The sequence below is a fragment of the Aristolochia californica genome, unplaced genomic scaffold (assembly GCF_029961685.1).
Source record: "Aristolochia californica isolate CCGP_79_NKW_82.1479 unplaced genomic scaffold, dmAriCali1.0.hap1 SCAF_379, whole genome shotgun sequence".
In the NCBI taxonomy this organism is placed as follows: Eukaryota; Viridiplantae; Streptophyta; class Magnoliopsida; order Piperales; family Aristolochiaceae; genus Aristolochia; species Aristolochia californica.
The window spans coordinates 1-10,000 of NW_027182080.1; the positions used below are offsets into that span (position 1 = coordinate 1).

At 36.1% G+C, this 10,000-nt stretch overlaps 3 non-coding genes across 3 annotated transcripts; 2 read left to right on the forward strand and 1 right to left on the reverse strand.

The window, feature by feature from the left end:
- Window positions 1–3,873: 3,873 nt before the first annotated feature.
- On the forward strand, window positions 3,874–3,945 carry TRNAC-GCA (transfer RNA cysteine (anticodon GCA)). The gene has a single exon. It is a non-coding gene; the product is annotated as a tRNA-Cys (tRNA).
- Window positions 3,946–7,511: 3,566 nt separating this feature from the next.
- Window positions 7,512–7,585, reverse strand: TRNAD-GUC (transfer RNA aspartic acid (anticodon GUC)). Its single transcript has one exon. It is a non-coding gene; the product is annotated as a tRNA-Asp (tRNA).
- Window positions 7,586–8,982: 1,397 nt separating this feature from the next.
- TRNAT-GGU (transfer RNA threonine (anticodon GGU)) lies at window positions 8,983–9,054 on the forward strand. The gene has a single exon. It is a non-coding gene; the product is annotated as a tRNA-Thr (tRNA).
- Window positions 9,055–10,000: the final 946 nt, after the last annotated feature.

Below are 10,000 nucleotides of genomic sequence, written 5' to 3' on the forward strand. Positions count from 1 at the left end.
TTTCTCGAAGCTTCTTGCTCATATCTTTCATCAAAGGGTGCTATTCTATAATGTCTGTCCAGCAAGTTCCCCGCTAACCCGAGAGAGCATTCAAATATCTGTCCCACATTCATTCGCGAAGGTACTCCTAATGGGTTGAAGACCATATCCACTGGTGTTCCATCTTGCAAATAAGGCATATCTTGTCTAGGCAAAATTTTCGAAATGATACCTTTATTCCCATGCCTTCCAGCTACTTTATCACCTACTTTGATTTCACGTTTCTGTGAAATATATACACGAATAATTTCTGGATTATAACTGGACTTTTTTTTTTTCTGGATCCATCTCACATCAATAACCCGGCCCCTTCCCCCTATAGGTAATTTTAGACAAGTTTCCTTTGCAGTGGATACCTGAATGCCAAGTATGGCTCGTAATAATCTATCTTCTGGAGCATACGATGATTCTTTCGCCGCCTGAGGCGTTAATTTACCTACTAAAATATCACCTGTTTCTACCCAAGATCCCAGCATCACAATTCCGTTTCTGTCTAAATTGCGGAGTAAATGAGCTTCCAAATGGGGTATTTCCCTAGTGATTCTTTCAGGACCTTGGCTTGTCACATGAGTCTGAATTTCATATTTCCGGATGTGAAAAGAAGTATAAATATCGGCATATACCAAACGCTCACTAATGAGTACCGCGTCTTCAAAATTGTAGCCTTCCCATGGCATATAAGCTACTAATACATTTTTTCCCAAAGCGAGTTCACCGCCAACAGTAGCCGCACCACCCGCTAAAATTTGTCCCTTTTTAATGCATTTACCCCGCGTAGCCTGAGGTTTTTGATGCATACAAGTGTTTTTGTTGGAACGTTGATACATAACTAATGGAATGCTTATAGTGTCTCCATTACCTGATAAAATGATCTTGTCAGTATCGGTATAAATAATCTTTCCCTCGCATTCGGCTATAGCAGAAACCCCGAATCTAGAGCCGCTTGGCGTTCCAACCCAGTTCCAACAATACACTTCTCGGACCGAGAAAGCGGAACTGCTTGGCGCTGCATATTAGAACTCATTAAAGCCCGATTCGCATCATTATGCTCAATAAAAGGAATGAGGGAAGCTCCAATAGAAAAATATTGGAAGGGAAAAATGCTTCGAAGATGAATCTGTTCCCATGCAATAGTCAGGAATTCTTGACGGTATCGAACTGGAACAACCTGTTCTTCTTGAATATCCTGGTTCAAGGCCAAAGAATTTCCTGTCGCTACCATATAGTATTCATCTATACTTGGTGCTAAATAAACCACCAGTACCTCTTTAGATCTCTCAGATATCTCATAAAATGGACTCTCTATAGACCCCCAATAACCAATCCTCGCATGAATAGCTAAGGACCCAATAAGTCCAACATTGATCCCTTCGGACGTGTCAATTGGACAAATACGTCCATAATGACTAGGGTGGATATCCCGTATCCGAAAACTAGCAGTTCGACCAGTTAATCCTCCAGGACCCAAATAACTCAATTTTCGCCCATGAACTATTTGTGTCAATGGATTCGTTCGATCCAAAACTTGAGATAAAGGGTGTAATCCAAAAAAGGATTCATAAGTAGTTGTTAATGGAGTTGAAGTTACCAAATTCTGAGGAGTCGGTATTAATTTATACCTGATTGCTCCACATATAGTTCCTCGAACCACATTTTCTAAACGAACCAGAGCCAAACCCAATTGATCCTGTAACAGATCTGCTACAGAACGAATACGTTTATTTTTCAAGTGATTCATATCGTCAAGTGTGCCCATTCCAAATTTCATTCCGATCAAATGATCCGCAGCAGCCAATATATCTCGTGGTAACAAAAATGTATTGTTCTGAGGTATATCAAGATTCAGTCTCCGGTTCATGTTTCGTCGACCAATCCTTCCTAATTCACATCTTTGTTGAAAAAATGTCTTTTGTAATTCCTTACATAAGGACTCCGAAAATACTGGATCCCCACCTACACACGCAAATTGTTGATAAAACTCCAAAATGGCATTTTCCCTTGACCCGATCTTTTTTTTTTCCTTTTCATTCAGGAAAGACAAGAAAATTTCAGGGTAGCAAGCATTATCCAGAATTTCTCTTAGATTCGACCCCATAGCTGATAGTAGAACTAGAATAGATATTTTTTGTTTCCTACTCACGCGGGCCCATATTCTTGCTTTTCTATCAATCTCTAATTCTGACCTTCCTCCCCAATCTGATATTATTGTGCCGGTATAGACAGCAATTCCGTTATGGTCCAATTCTGAACGGTAATAAATACCGGGGCTTTGCAATATTTGATTGATCACAATCCTGTATATTCCATTTACTATAGAGGTTCCCAGGGAATTCATTAGAGGAATATTTCCAATAAATACGGTTTGCTCTTGCATATCTCTACCGGGTTTCCAAATTAATCCTGCGGGTACATATAATTCAGAAGAATACGTGAGTGATTCATACACAGCATCTCTCTCTTTTATCAAGGGTTCCACCAATTGATATGTTTCCACAAATAATTGAAATTCTATTTCTTGATCTGTATCTTCAATTTTTGGAAACTTATGAAGTTCTTCGGTCAAGCCCTGATCAATGAACCTACAAAATCCTTCAAATTGTATCTGACTAAATCCAGGTATTGTAGACATTCCCTCATTTTCATCCCGGAGCATCTTAATTAAGTTTCCCATTTATTGAAAAAATCCCATTATTGGTTAAGTCTTTATCGAACCATATAGATCGATCGAGCAATGATGGAATGTATATTCTTTTTACTGAATCACATGAAATTTTATCCAATTCCATAGACCTATGAAATTGGCATAGACGGAGGAATAAAGAGAGATAATTTTCGACGGATCCAAATGGAGATGGATTAATAAAACATTCCTTGAAACAAAATTCTGCCCCTTAGCTTAGACTGATGGAGTCTTGTATAGAATATACAAATGGATCCAATTTCTACCTGTTATTATGATATTACGATAAGATTGGGTATCAGAAATAAGATTGGGTATCAGAAATAAGATTGGGTACCAGAAATAGATTCATGATTTGATCCATTCTCTATGAATGAGATAAAGACAGAATAATCCGGAACAGTATCGAGTTGGTTTTTATTTTAGCACTTAACTTATTTCATTGATTCCACCATTGTTCAAAAAAGGATTCACAGAGAAGAGGGAGCTCTTGTTAGTGTTAGTAGAATTAGTAGAATACGATTGAAGTGCGTAAAGGGCATTGTATAAGTATATCCAGATATAGCTATCTAGTTATCTGCATATCCCCTCTTTTCGGGGTGCTATATGCGAATTTCCAATTTAGATTCAACTTATTCAATAGAAAAATATTCAATGCAAAATTCAAGCACGACAATTCCCTATAAGATAAGGTGGATAGGACTAGGTATGCGTGTAACAATTTATGTTCGAGGGTTTACATATACACATATATGTTGTTATAATTGAAATTGAAAACAATTGATACTGATTAGTCGTGTATCAACTTTTTTGTTTTCTTATGTTATTAATTTAATTATTAAGGTAAGGAAAGAAAACGTTAGATCAAAATCCAAGAACTGTTCATGAATTCACAGGAAATAATTAATGGCTCCAATTTACTCTGAATTTTGGACTCTGTGCCTAGAAATATCTTTTTTCTGTTTCAATATAAAAAAAAATATTATGTTTTGAAACACTATACAATCAAGAGAACCCTGGACCCAGGGATCCCTTTTGGAAAGGGATAAAGAAACCCGTTTTAAAAATCCAACTCAAACCAAAAAAAGGTTGAGTAACCCCCCCCCCCCAAAAAAAAAAAAAAAGAAAGAGTTAGGTCTATTTTGGATCATTTTGGCGGCATGGCCGAGTGGTAAGGCGCGGGACTGCAAATCCCTTTCTCCCCAGTTCAAATCCGGGTGTCGCCTGATCAACAAAAGAAAAGCTTCGGAATACCTTATCCTTCTATGCTAATAGAACTCACATATGCTAATAGAACTCACAAAATTCTTGCCTGACAGAAGCATGACTAGGGTTGTAGATACTGTATTTTAAGAATACAGAGGTTCTATAAAAAAAAAAGACTTGAATTTTTATCATTTGGTTATGGTTAAAATCGGGTATCAATATGAAAAAAAACCGATTTATGACTGATTACTGGTTGGTTCGGGCTATTTCTTTGTATTTGATTTATCAATCGAATCGATAGTAAAACTGAAATTGTGAGATTCAGAACTACGAAAGTCAGATACCTAAAATCGGGGTAGCCGAAGGAAAGGGGGTTCGGTTCCTAAATGTAAATCCAATCCTTGCTTCTATTCTAGGATCTGAGGGAGATTATAGGAAGCACTATCAATACTTCCTAATTACCCTACCTTACTAGGGTGGTGCCCACTGACTGAGTCTTGAATTAAATTGGGTAGGTTGGTGGGGAATCAAATTGGGAGTTGCGGAAAGGGCTAAGGATAGTTTGTATTTTGTATCCAGACTCACGAGAATCCCTGAGTACTTACTCAGGTATCCAATCAATATTGGATTGGATGGGTAATCAACTCTTAACTATAACTATTATAGTTATAGAATAACTAACTATTCTATATCTATATTATAGAATATAGAATCTAATTTTCTAATAAAAGTTGAAAAATACTTCTCCGTTTTTTGTAACACCCTGCCAAGAACGTAATGGGGTGTCCCCCGATTGTTTCACAGAAAGAAACAGAGACAGTAAGACTTGGGGGGTAGATAGAGGTATGTGATAGATAGTTAAGATAGTTATCTTTTACATCTTTATGGTATATATATATATTCTATTTATATTCCATTTTTTTTTCTTATGCTTATGAAAGCTAACAAAACAAACAATGGGTCTTACTATTCCTACATCTTTCATTAGTAACATTCCTTTAAGATCTCCAAGGGTAGTTGTATATCTTGCTTTTGCTTACTGCTTTCCGATTCGACCGGAGATCCTTGTAATTAGAGTATAGGAACTCTTGTATTCATTGGATTGGTTCATCAATAGCGTTAGAGCAAAATGCCATTTTGACTCTGCACCATTGATTCCACTATTATTAGTGATTAATAATGGAATAATTCCTTCATATTCATAGAGATCGGGGAGATAATTTACATGGATATAGTAAGTCTCGCTTGGGCTGCTTTAATGGTGGTCTTTACGTTTTCCCTTTCACTCGTAGTATGGGGAAGAAGTGGACTCTAGGGGTACTACTAATTAAGTTGAGTAATCAAATTGGATCAATGGTGCTTATGTTTAATGGACCGTTCCGCGAAGCGTTTTAAGATAATCCATTTCAAAAATTCTAGGGTAATCCAGTAATATATGAACAATGATCTTTCGATCAATATTTGAATGATTTGATTCTGATGTTGTTCGTATTTCGAAACTCAAAGGAATGCGCATGATAGGAAATTTTTCCAGCCGAACTCTTCCTATTCCTAAATATAATATTCGATTTCGATGAACCCGCTCTTACCATAATTATGGATATTACAATGAGGAGCAACCAACCCCTATTTTTTTATTTGTTTTTCCCTCTTGACTGTTCAAAGAGGAAGTACTGCTACTATTACGTGGATACGTACTTTCTACTGGAGATGCCATAGACGTAGTGGTTGTTCAAAGGGGTACTACGCATAATAAGATCTTGCGTCGGGTGATCCGTGCTCACTTAAGTTTTATACTTCTAGGAATCCTATTTATGCTTTATTGACTCACCTCATGTCATGGCTCAAGCATGAAAAATGGGTGGTGTTTACTACTTATACTTATTTTTCAAATCCGAAGAAGTGACTATAGAACTCCGTGGGGTATCTGTTAACGGCCCAATCAATTACTTCATTTATATGGATAGATATTGTATCTAGTCTATATCAAACCCATCCATTTTTTGAATTTATACAATACAACTTTATACATGCAATACAATATTTTTACAATATAATAATAGATAGTGTGGTAGAAAGAACTATATGAACCTTTCTACTACACCATCTATTATACTGTTGATTCCAGTTCTCTAATTTCATTTAAGACTTGGAATTGGAATCCCTTTTATTTCGTCAATCATTGATAAGAGCTAATAAGTCAAGTTTAATTCTAATCATTTTGACTGACTGTTTTTACGTAGATGATAAGTAAAAAAGCAGTAGGAACTAAAATGAACAGCGCAGTCGCAATAAATGCGAGAATATTGACTTCCATAATCTCATCGTTTTTTTTTGCTTCGCAATAACTCGGGATCTAATCCCATAGAAAAAAAAAAATAAAAATAAAAAGATTTCTCCTGTAAATTCAATGGGTGCATCCTGATGGTTGATACTGAATCGGATCAATATTCAATATTATATTATGAATATGAATAACAATATCTGATCTATTAAATCGATTCATCGTCGAGAATTGAATAGTATAACATAGGAAGATCTTTTATCCATACCGAATCAAAAATGGGATTCCTGATCTAATCAAGAATCCCATTGAATTTCTCATCTTTTTTTTTTTCATTCTTTAGTTTCTAAAATCTATCATCTTCTTTATAAGAATCATCCGACGAGGTATCATCTGACCTGTGTTCTGTTGCCGGCCTTCCATTGGTAACAGACCTAAACAGTAGGAGTGAAATGGAAAGGGGGAGGAGTTAAGCTCGAAGCGAAGTTTTCGTAATGATCTAATCCTCCTGGAAGGCAGAGAAATGTGATAAAGGTATGGGTATGGGATGGGTCTCGATATAAAAAAAAAGATCTAATATTCCGACAAATTCTTTCTTTATTGATTTTTCTCCTTCTTCGATGAAACCCTAAAATAAAAATATATATTATATAAAGATAAAGAAAATAAAGAAAAAAAAAATGATTCATTCCCCCTGTGGAAAAGAAACAAAAGGGACGGATCATTGTTTGATCCTTTACTTTATATTAAAAGTAAGGACCCTCTTTTTCCTTGGATTGGGACTGAAAGCTAAATTCAGCATGCAATTTGAATAAGAATAAGATAGATAGATTGTTTTTAATTACTTTACTAATTGAGATTGCACAAAATCGTATCTCGAAAACACGAAAACAAAAGGGAGTAGGTTTAATAGTACTCTGCTGCCCGAGTAACTATGTTACTAAGTTAGTTAATTGTGTATCGTAGAATAAACGAGTACAATTTGTATATGTACTCCCTGGAAACGTATGGGTACTCTGTACCCTATTCCATTTCATGGATCAGAAGCAATTGAAAAAGTCAAACCAGTGGGTCTCTCTTGGAATCCCCAGTATGGCGATACCTACGACTACGTATGCCTCTCCCCCAGCAATCGGTACTAGTTCAAATAATTGAAATTCCCGTCTTTGTCCGATGAGAAATTCGAAACGAAAAACAAAATAAAAAAAAATTAAGGATCCCCGCAGGAAATTCAATCCTGTCCCGGGCCCCCTCCTCACAGAAAATGGGAAGATGAATTGATGGATTCATCGGATCCGAGGTCGGGACTGACGGGGCTCGAACCCGCAGCTTCCGCCTTGACAGGGCGGTGCTCTGACCGATTGAACTACAATCCCAGGGTGAGGTATACAGCATGCATATATGTATTCTTATGCTTTCATTCGTTTCGTTTCTATTTACGAGAAATATTCTCGTGTTGTAAAAGAAACACGACTGATATACTGATATCCACATGGATACGGACTAGAGTAAGAATGACACAGATTACTGGTAATCCTACTAATATATTGAGAATCTATTTTTCAATGGAAAAAGGACTCTTTTTTTCTTTACTACCTTTGCAACAAATTGGGAATCTAGATCTTTAGACAGATCAGAAGATGTGAGAAATTGGAAAGAAACCAAGGGGTATTGTAGAAAAAATGGACCCTTTATCCCTATATATTTTATTCCCATATATCCTTAGAATACTTTTAGAATTTTAGAATATATGGGGCATTCTAAATATCTAAATAATGGGCATTTCTGGAGGACAAATTTGGTTATCATGGATCGGCGAATTAGTGGGCCGAGCTGGATTTGAACCAGCGTAGACATATCGCCAACGAATTTACAGTCCGTCCCCATTAACCGCTCGGGCATCGACCCAGGAAGAACAAATTCTGGGCTTATTGATAATCCATGATCAACTTCCTTTCGTAGTACCCTACCCCCAGGGGAAGTCGAATCCCCGCTGCCTCCTTGAAAGAGAGATGTCCTGAACCACTAGACGATAGGGGCATACCTGCCCGATCGCCATCATACTATGTTCATAGTATGAGCAGTTTTTTGGAATTGTCAATATAATGTAATGTATAATTATAATGGGATGACTAGATCCGAAAAATCTTTCCTGCTTCTACGATTCCATAGAATTTTTGATTTTAATTCATGAAATGAACCATCCCGTCCTATATCCTATATATATATAACGAAGTATGGGATCCCCTCAGGAAATGATTTGTTCGACAGACAGAAAAGGTAAGTCAAACCTTTCTTCCATTTTGACTCATCGACTCACTCATCGTTAAGATGGGATATAACCTATCTTTATCTCACACTAATACTAAGCCAGGAAATTAAAAAACGATAGAATGCTTTTTTTGATCGATTCAAAAAGATGATGTAGAACTGGTAAATCAGGGAAGGGATTCGCTGAAATATTTTGAATCGATGTCAGATTCGTACATGTATCAATCAAGTGAATCTCATCTGGATGGGTCAATAAAAGCAAAGCAATTAGTATAGGCCCGGCCCTGAAAGAATTCATTGCATTACCATTGCTATTTATCAAATATACAAAAGAAAATAATCATTTTTTTTTTCATAGAATCTCATAGGTATAGGTAAATCAAATTTCTTGTTCCTGAGTGAATCCCTATGCATACATGTATATATGTACATATAGTAAATATATGGATCATGTAGTAGACTCATAGCAGCGAGTGGCTTCTTCCTGAATTGAATAAAACGGGCCCTTTTAACTCAGTGGTAGAGTAACGCCATGGTAAGGCGTAAGTCATCGGTTCAAATCCGATAAGGGGCTTTTTTCATGAAGCTCCAGTTTGCAGTCTTAGTGTTCATTATTCAGCAGAGAAAAGAGAGATTTTTTATATTTATTTGTAATATAATAAATATATCTAAGGTAACTGCCCACATAATGAGTTATTATTTATTATTCAAAATAAATTATAGAATGAGTTATAGGTACAAAGTTGAACATTTGTTCATTATGATGATAAGTAATTGCCCTAATCTTATTAGGGGGACCGCTATGTTGTCATTACAGGGTATACTTCTCCTCATTTTTCATTATTCCTGTTTTTTTGGTCCTGGTACATATATATTTTAGATACCCAATTCAGATTATGAATCAGCAAACCAAAACATTCCGACTTCTCCACTGTTCCAATAAAATACTGTTCCAATAAAATCGATCGGAAAAGAAAATTTAGAAATCAATAAAATAAAAAATAAGTGGACCTGACCCATTGAATGGTGACTATATCAGCTATTCTTATATTAAAAAATATTCATATTCAATAGAGATTAAATTGTGGAAGCCGGGCCTTTTTTTTATTTCCTTGGACCACGCAAGAATTTGTCGATATTTCCGATTGAATCTTCTTGTTCCTAGATGACCCATAGGAATAAATCGCCCATCCCTTTCCTCCACAAAGAAATGTTTATTCCGAGTCACAAGAACAGTCTATTTTTCAATATCTTTTTTTGGTTCCAGAAAAAGATCGGTTTATATCCATATAGGACTTAGATATAGATATCGGGTCACATAACTTCATGTATCAAATATTTCCATATGGATGCATCAGATATTTTTGTTCCGCTAATGTAATGGAGAACGAATGTGAGAACGGGACTTTCATTTCCAATCTCCACTTCCTATTTAATTTCTATTTAGGGGCAGGGACAAAAGATATTGGGAATATTTCCCTTTTTTTCTGCCGGAGTAAAGAAGGATATATTTTAAATCC